Below are 8989 nucleotides of genomic sequence, written 5' to 3'. Positions count from 1 at the left end.
GGCGTGGGATGGGGATGGGGATGGGGGGGTGGTCCAGCAGCCACTGCTCTGGGGGTGACCCACAGGGGGGATGCGCTGAGCAGGGCCGCTGCTGGAGCAGACAGGCGAAGAGAAGGCTTGCTTTAAAAGACAAAAGCACGTGCACTATTATTTTGGGGGTTTATTTAGTTGTTTGGGGTTTTTGTTTGTTTGTTTTGAGGAGAAGCTCTGCACCATACTGACCTGACCACGCAGGGGGGGGAGCAGGGGGAGGTAGGCTGCCCTGCAGGAGAGCGCTAGGATGGTGAGGCACTGGCCCAGGCTGCCCCGAGAAGCTGTGGCTGCCCCATCCCTGGAGGTGTTCAAGGCCAGGTTGGACGGGGCTTGGAGCAACCTGGGCTGGTGGGAGGTGGCCCTGCCCAGGGCAGGGGGGTTGGAACTGGATGATCTTCAAGGTCGCTTCCGACCCAAACCACTCTGTGATTCTATGATGACTTCAGGGGCTCTGTCCACTGCTTTGATGTGGTAGCACCAGTGGCTAAACTAGATGTAGTTAGAGGCAAAAGAGTTGCGCTCCAAAATTTCTGCCCCAATCTTGTGTTTCTGCATCCTTCTCAGCCCTCTCCAGGCCGTCACTTCAAATACATGGCCTCAGAGTGTGTCGGTTCCAGGGCAGGGACTGCCCTTCCCAGGGTAAGGTCTGCAGTGACACAGCGCTGCGCTCCTCTCCCCTGCTCCCCTCCCACGCAAAAGCTGCGTGTTCCTTTGGGCTGGGTGGGACAAATATTGCTACTTGCTTCCTAGCTGTATTTGAGTTCAGACTTCAGTTTGGTGTGTTTGAGGTGTAAACCAAGAGGTTTATGTGTGGCAAGGGGCATCCTCCTTCTCCTTTATCTTTTTTTCTGACATCCTCTTCTTCCCTCCTTTACCATACACCCCACAGTCTCCCTGCTCTCAGAATCACAGAATCATAGAATGGTCAGGTTTGGAAGGGACGTCTAGAGATCATCCAGTCCAACCCAGAGCAGGGTCACTTACAGCAGGTTGCACAGGACAGCATCCAGGCGGGTTTTGAATGTCTCCAGAGTGGGAGACTCCCCCACCTCTCTGGGCAGCCTGTGCCAGTGCTCTGCCACCCTCAAAGGAAAGAAGTTCCTCCTCATGTTTAGATGGAACTTCCTATGTTCAAGTTTGTGCCCGTTACCTCTTGTCCTATCTTGTCCTCCCCTTCAAAACAAGCAGATACCACTACTGATCTTCCCAGAGCAGGCCCAGCTTGCAGGGCTGCAGAGAACAGCATGAAATTACAACCCTGCAAATAAATAAAATCCACTAAGAGGCATTTTTTAAAAGTACAATAGTTTACGTTGGGGAAGGGAAGCAGTGCTGGCAATGACAAATCTATCGCTACAGTTATTATAAGCATTAGGGAAAACAAACAGCCCATTTCCATTTTCTTGTATCAATGAAACCAGGGATGGGAAAAAATCCCCTCCCAGCTCTCCGCTCATTCCCCTCCGGTGCCAGTTTATTTTCTGTCGCTTTATCCAAAGGCATGATGAGAAGCGGCCACATGCTGCAGTCAGCACTCCCGTGCTACACTGGGGGCTGTGTTCCCACAGGGACAACAGGCCGGCAAGTCATCCTCGCACTGGCTGAACTAACAAGCGCCATGAAAATTCAAGCTGCAGAAGGACATTGCACAAAGCGCTACTTGTTCATTTCTTGAAGTCACTTTTAACTCCTTTGATGTAGCTGAGGCACCGATTCTTTCATTTACCCTCACTATTAATTGGCAAGAACTTCATTAAAGTCAGTGGGTGAAACCAAGAGGCATTTAGTCATGGATTTCAGCCGTGTTAGACATTTCACAGCCGTGAAATCAGGATCAGGCACCCAATCTATTCCATTTTAACGGAGGAGGAGAGTTAAGGATTATTAATAACAATATTTGCACTGAAACATATATTGCCAGAGCCCCCAGAAGTGTTCATCACCAATGAACTCATACCCAGCCATGCTGGGAGCTCCACAAAGATACAGCCAGTTCTGGATCTGTGACAGGGGAAGACGAAAATCCCAGATTAACGCTGTCCCCACCCTCCCACCTCCCAAACAACCACTGCCGGCCATTCCCAGGAGAATCTGATCGATGTACAGGGGTTTGCAGCCAAGAGAAATCTGCGAGGATTGTTGTGTTTTGACTTAACTCGATATGCTTCAGTCGTGCGTGGGTTTTTTTTGCTCCAGCTGTATTACTCAATCAGGAAATAACAATAAAAATGTAATTTGCTATGGAAATAGCTTCCAGGGACTTTGCCCAGATGAGAATCTCTTTCCTCTAGCTGTGACAGATTCATATGATCAATTAAAAAAAAATCCACTTTATAGAAGTTAGAATATTGGAGTTTTGTTGGTTGGATGAATTGCTACAACTACCTCCACTGGAAGCATCAAAGATGTTACAACAAACAGTAAGGAACAGAAATAGGATGTTTACACATCCAGGCTAGCTAAGTGTATAATTTGTAGTCCATCAGTGAAACTGGATGCGTATAGGCTTGAAATGATTCTTCAAACCTGCCAAGAAAACCGCCTCATGTCCTTTGACACTCACTTTGGTGAGTGTCTCTGCATTTGATCTGCCTGTGCTTCTTTACATCAAAATCCTTTCATTGGGAAGCAGTCCCCCCCCTTTTTTTTTTCAACAATTGTATATGTGCCTTGAAATAATGCTTCCTCTCACCTTTTTTTTTTGAATGAAAACTGAAAATGGAAGCTGTCTTGCTGATCAAATAGGAAAAAGCAAAGAAAATAAAAGTAGAAAGCAAATTTCAAGGAAGGCAAACACCCAGAAAATTGTGTTTCAATCCCCGAAATTAACAATAATTTTAGTGAAAAAATTGAAATATATGAAAAGATTGTGCCTGTATGAAACCTGTGATAGGCAGTTTATTTTAAAATGCCGTCAGATTTTCGCATAAAACCTTTCTTGTGTTTTTCAAATGGCCTTCCCTCTGCTTGCCTGATCTAGAAATGTATATGTGTGCTTAACTTATTCCTGCTAATCATTTTCCTGACTTCAGTGCAACAGCCTCCGGGTGCACAAAGCCAGGCAAGTGTGCGAGTTCCTGCAGCAACAGGCTTGTGTGTGTTCTCTGTGCTCTTCTACTGTTTTCCTGAGTGAAACTCAAATACTATCCCTTTACCTACAGGAAAATGCATTCTTGGGGGATTATTTATATCACTTCCTTCAATGCAACACAGAATTAATTGGGGTGTGTGTGGTGTGTTTAAAAATGCCACACTGGATGTCAGTGGGAGTGTCACTATATACTTCAATAGGAAGAGGTCAGGCTCCTAAGGAATTTGAGCCAAATTTAGCCGTCTTTCCAGCCTGATGCTACCTCCTCGCATTCGCATGCAAAGGGTTTACTCTCTAACAATGGAAATATTCTGAAATAAACAGCACAACAGCAGGAAACAGAGCAGGGGTTTTGCTTTCCTAACTTCCCTCCCTTAAAAAAGGGGTCAGTGCTTTCAGAAAGTCCTTGTTCAAGACTCTTTTTGTGAATTATTACCAATTGAATTTTGTTGTTGCCCCAGGGGGGAGGGAGGGACAGGGACAGGGACAGGATGTGGAGCTTCTCCTAGGCCAGCACCTCCTTCGTAGGAGCAGCAAGGAAAAGACTGTCCCTACTCCTTCCCACCCCCAGAGAAGAGAAAGAGAGAAGTCTGCCATAAGGCAAACACTGAGTAAAGGCTGAACAATGAAGGACACAGCAAGATCACTGTTTCCTGGACTTTGAGCCTGATCTTGCATGGATTTGCATGCTTCTGCCATTTTACGTACACAGATACTCCCCATGGCTACTTCAGGCCCATCGGCAGCTGTGGGAAGGAGGGCTACAGCCTTCCCCCTTATCTTGCTTGGGCAAGTCCATCCTTCCATTATTTGCCTGCATGTTGAAGTGGTGTCAACACGCCTTTGAGGCTGAGCATCTGAATGTGCTAAATAATTAAAAATAAAATTGAGTCCACCCTTAGCACTTTTCCCCCTCTTTCTTTTTGTCTCCCAAGTTTCCAAATGTCAAGAAAAGGCGATTTGTCACTGAGAAAAATGAACAGCTGCCTCACACTTGATTCAAAACAGCATGAAAATTGAGTCAAAATTATTAGTCAGAGTTTTTACAAAGCTAAGACCAAAGAAACTTCAGCAAACTTCAGTCTGTTTCCTATGTCGTTGCTAATTGCTCTGTGGGCAGTGTTTTGTGGCTGCTTCGGCTTTGTGTTATAACACTCATCTGAGCACGTAGTGAACAACTGCTGAGCCTTGGTGAAAGTGGAAGAGCAGCATTCCCGAGAACAGCTTAGCCTTAAAGCCTGAAACACCTTCGTCCAGATATTTTACCTGTTTGGGCTTCGATAATTGAGCTGGAATGAGCATTTATTTGTGGCCGTGTCCCGCAGGGACAGTTTACTTCCTTTGCGAAGCATCCATCTGCCTAGGTACTTACATGAACCTCCTCTTCTCTCATCACCGCAATATTTGAGTCCCTCCAGAGTATTTAAAAATAGAAAGAGCAGCTGGTTTATAGGAGATTGGGATTCTGTATTTTGTCCAGAAGGCTGTGAAAGGACTTTCTCGCCCTTCACCGTATTTACCTCACCTCAAACCCCTGCCATGAGATTTAGGCTCTGGGAGGATTCATTAGGGCTGCAGAGCACTCCCTGAGGAGCAGGGATTTTTTATCCATCTCCAGCTTTTATTGCCCCGAGGCTGTAACTCCAAACCCTGCTGCAGCCGTGGAGGTGTGGGGGTGGATTCGGGCCCCAGGCTGGTCACAGCGCTGTTGGCTTCATTAGAGAGCAGCTGGGGCTTGGGCCTGGAGGATCCAAGCTGGCCACAGGCACAGGCGAATTTGCTTTTCTAGCTTGGATTTCCTTCAAATTTGGAGTGTATTTTCCTCATTACAAACAAAATCCACTTTGATTTCATCATAATCCCTTCATTTGTGCTGTGGAGTCGAGCAGGACTGTCAGGTATGAGCCAAGAGGCAAAGCGTCCTTCAGATATTTCACTCTGAGAGCAGGGGGCAGGAGATGACATCTAGTGCAGCTTGCCTAACTTTCAAGCCCAGTTCTCAGTGTAGAAGAAAAATAAAATAACATCTGTATTTTTAAAAGCTTTGAGCTATTTTTGGTTAGAAGGCAACAGAGGCCTCTGTGTGAGGAAGGACTGCTGGCTTTCTCGCGGGATGTGCCTGGGAAATGATTTACTGCGCCAGCTCTGCTCCCCTGGAGTCCCGTTCTCTCAGTTCGGTGGTCCCGTGGAGTGAGGGTGCTCGGGGTACCTGAGAGCAACGTTTGCCTGCTGGGAGGGATGGCAGCTTCCTTTGGCAGTCTTAGCAGAGCAGCCTTTCATGGGTCATTAAAAATGAACAAACCACAGACATAGGAGTAGTGAGTAGCTGAGGCTTTGCAAAGACCCTCTCCTAACCTGTGCAGTACTGAGTTCTTTCATATATATGACAAATAGTTGCAGGCAGCAAATCTTCCTTTTATTTTCTTCCTTTTAATTTCCCTGTGCAGACTTGCTTGCAGCAGCAGCAGCACAGCTGGCCGGGGAAGGGCATGTATGGTGTGCTCCAAGAAACGCTTCCAGTCCCTGCTCAGTAACGTAGGTGGGATTGTCAAAGGGAACGAAAGTCAACGGTGAATTAGTGCATCGGTATGAAATCCTTTTACGCTGGGCTTGACAAGCAGGGGTAGCCCCTTCCTGCCATGGTGTGCTCTCTGTTAGCGGAAGAACAGTTGAGCAAACGAAAGATTAATAGGCTCCCAACTTCTAGCCCATGTGCAAGAAACATCTTGAGCACTGGCTATCTTATCTATTGGATTTCATGTCTGTTTCTGCTACACTTGTATGACTCTAGTTTATTGCGATGATTATTTATTTGCTTGGGAAGGAGCCAAGAAATAACGTGATACAATAGAAAGCTGCTGGGATTTCCCCAACTCCCACACAGTAAAATATGCTGATCTGTAGGAGGTTGTACAAAGTCTGCAGCATTTCTGCAAAGGCCTTTCTTTTTGACTTTTGCTTTTCTTGTAATTATTGTTTTTCATTGTGATTTGTTTAGCTGCATTCCTATATCATTAATGGGAGCCTTTGTCAGATTACTTCAAGAAAAATGTATTTGTTTGATATAATATTGAAAAGGAAGGAAAGGGGGTGTTTATGGTCACTCGAAATCTTCTTAAGTCTTTTGTAGAATTGTTTGAAAAGATATGAAAATTGGTGATTTGGTTTAGTCTCAAAGACAGGCAATGACAAATTAAAAGCAGTTGAGTGACACTCAGGTTTGCTTTGGTTCCTTTTCTCATGTTTCTTCAGTTATTTTTGCTTTTTAACTTTTCTCTCTTTGGATACCGCAACAGCCTTTGAATGTAGAAGACAGTGAAAGTGCTTACAAGCAAAAGTGAAAATGATTAAGTTTCACTAAGTTCATTGAAATAGAAATAATAAAAAAGCAATAAAGCAGAAATGGTAGAGATAAACAAAATTTGAAAAAATATTTCTAATGCAGTCATCAAACATACTTAGGAGCATGAGAGACCAAGTTTTGATGTTTATGATAAGAATTTTATCTGGAAAACAGCACTTTAATAATACATGTTTTTATTACAGAAGGGGATTGTTTTACATGTATGTGTATGTCCATTATAGATATATTGATGTAGCTTGAGAGGAACTTAAAGATGTAATTTCAATATGAATGAACATCATCCAACATCCTGCTTCAGCTGCAAGTGTTTGCAATTTATTTCATATTTAAATCTTCATTATATGAATGGCTAAAAGATAGAGGCTGTTTTCTGTAAATTAAATTCCACCGTATGTGGCTCCATGTGTAACTCTTCGCAATCATTTACGAAAATGTTACATTCATACTTAAAGCATAAATTTCCATGGTGCTTTGATTTCAGCTGCTACTGTCTTTATCTGACTGAACGATGCATCAAATTAAATACGCTCAGTCAAAACTCTAATCTCCACTAATAATACTTAGCATAAACCTTGTTCTTGTCATCTGCAAAAAGCGTAATTAAGATTTACTGGTTAAGGCCACAGTCCTAAAAGTGTGCACATATGTTTAACTTTACTGCTCAGCGTAGCCTCATTGTACTCCCAGCAATGAAATTAAGTCCATGCATCAGCGTCCGCTGGACTGGGGCCCAAGGTAAGACTTGATGCTTTACTCAACACATCACATAAAAATAAATGTATTGCTTTGTCAGTGCTTTGTAGTTTTGTTTATCCAGCTCTGCTAGTATGAAGTAGCTTGCAGTAGTACTATCCTACTTGTGTTTCTTGTTAGGATTTTGAGGGGTAAACAAAACAAGGCAAGCAAACAAGGAAAGAAAAGAGTTCCTGTTTGCAAATAATTTCCCATCTGTTTCTCATTCTGTTTGACTCCAGGGAACATTTCCACACTGTATACATCTCATTTTAAAGAACACAAAGTCTGGATGAACACTTTGAGCTTCCTACTTCTGAACTGGATTCCTGTTTTACTCAGATCTGTGTAAATGGCCCATGGCCCTGCAGGAATCACAGAATTGTTAGAGTTGGATGGACCTTGAAGATCATCCAGTTCCAACCCCCCTGCCCTGGGCAGGGCCACCTCCCACCAGCCCAGGTTGCTCCAAGCCCCGTCCAACCTGGCCTTGAACACCTCCAGGGATGGGGCAGCCACAGCTTCTCGGGGCAACCCGCACCAGGGGCTCAGCACCCTCAGAGTAAAGAATTTCCTTGGTGTCACTCTGGGCTAAAAGCAACCCCAGAGTAATTCCAACTGAGCTCTAAGCTGCTGTCTAATAGAGGAGACAGTCCCTGGTGCAGGGCCTGACACTTACTGCACACTTAGTGAAGCCCAGAGCTGCTCAGAAATGGGAAAGAATAGGACATGGAGGTGTGATTGCAGCAGGGCTCGGCAGCCAGATCCAGAGCCCGGGGCAGGGAGAGCTGAGGGGCTGTGGAGGAATGTGCACAGGAGCCACTGACACTGCAGGAGCTTTCAGCCCCAGTAAGCTCATCAGCTGCGGCCCCTTCATTTCTCTGCCTGGACAGATGTGCTACTTCAGTGAACGTGTGGGAATGAAGCATGAGGGACTTCTTTCTCCTGAGAAAGGGTCTTCAGAGAACTGCTGGAGTTCCTACAGTACAGTTTTCCTTTGGGTTTTCTGGAAATGCAAAGGGATCCTGCAGAAATCCTCGTTACAACCTAAAAATCTAAAAAAAAAAAAAGTTTTGTTTGACAAAGGGTTTTTGAATTGTTCTGTAGCATTATTAACATGGAGATTTGTTGTGGTTGTGTTCAAAGTACAGTCTGAAAGCTCATTATCTCCATTAAATCTGGTACGATTTCCCGTATCAACCGCTGAAATACCAAAGACAAAGTCCTAAGTGGCTGTATTCAGATGCCTGCTGTAGAGTCTCATAACATTGTCTTTTTAGAGGCATTCTGTCAAAGAGTAGCTGATGGAATAGTTGAAATTAGAGAAGAAAAATACGAGTAATTATAAATGTACCTTCATGCGGTCCAGTTGAATTTAACCTTGGGCTTAAATGACAGCATTTGCTGAAGTAGTGGGAGGTTGTGGTTACAACATGTCTTGCACTCAGCCTGAGTCTGCAGTGTTCTTCACTAAAATGGCCTCCTTCAGGCCATGTAAAGCAAATGAGATTCTTCAAGGGTCCTGGCATCAGTACAAGGGGAGGGGGGAAAGGCTCTGCCGTGAAATGACCCCACTTTTATACCATTGTGCCCCAGTCTGTGAGCACAAACCTCTAAGCCGAGACTGAAAGCCTGTTGCTCTTTTCTCTGCAAAGGGCTGGATTTTGGTGCTGCACTTCCCTCTTGTGTTTGCTGATAATACTGTATTTGCTCTTTGCTTGCAAGGCGGGCAGAGCACCTCGCACTGCTCAGGGGGGTCCCCCCAAATC

The sequence above is a fragment of the Charadrius vociferus genome, unplaced genomic scaffold (assembly GCF_000708025.1).
Source record: "Charadrius vociferus isolate BGI_N301 unplaced genomic scaffold, ASM70802v2 scaffold858, whole genome shotgun sequence".
NCBI lineage: Eukaryota > Metazoa > Chordata > Aves > Charadriiformes > Charadriidae > Charadrius > Charadrius vociferus.
The sequence above is the reverse complement of the archived record's forward strand: the minus strand, read 5'-3'. Positions refer to the sequence as shown.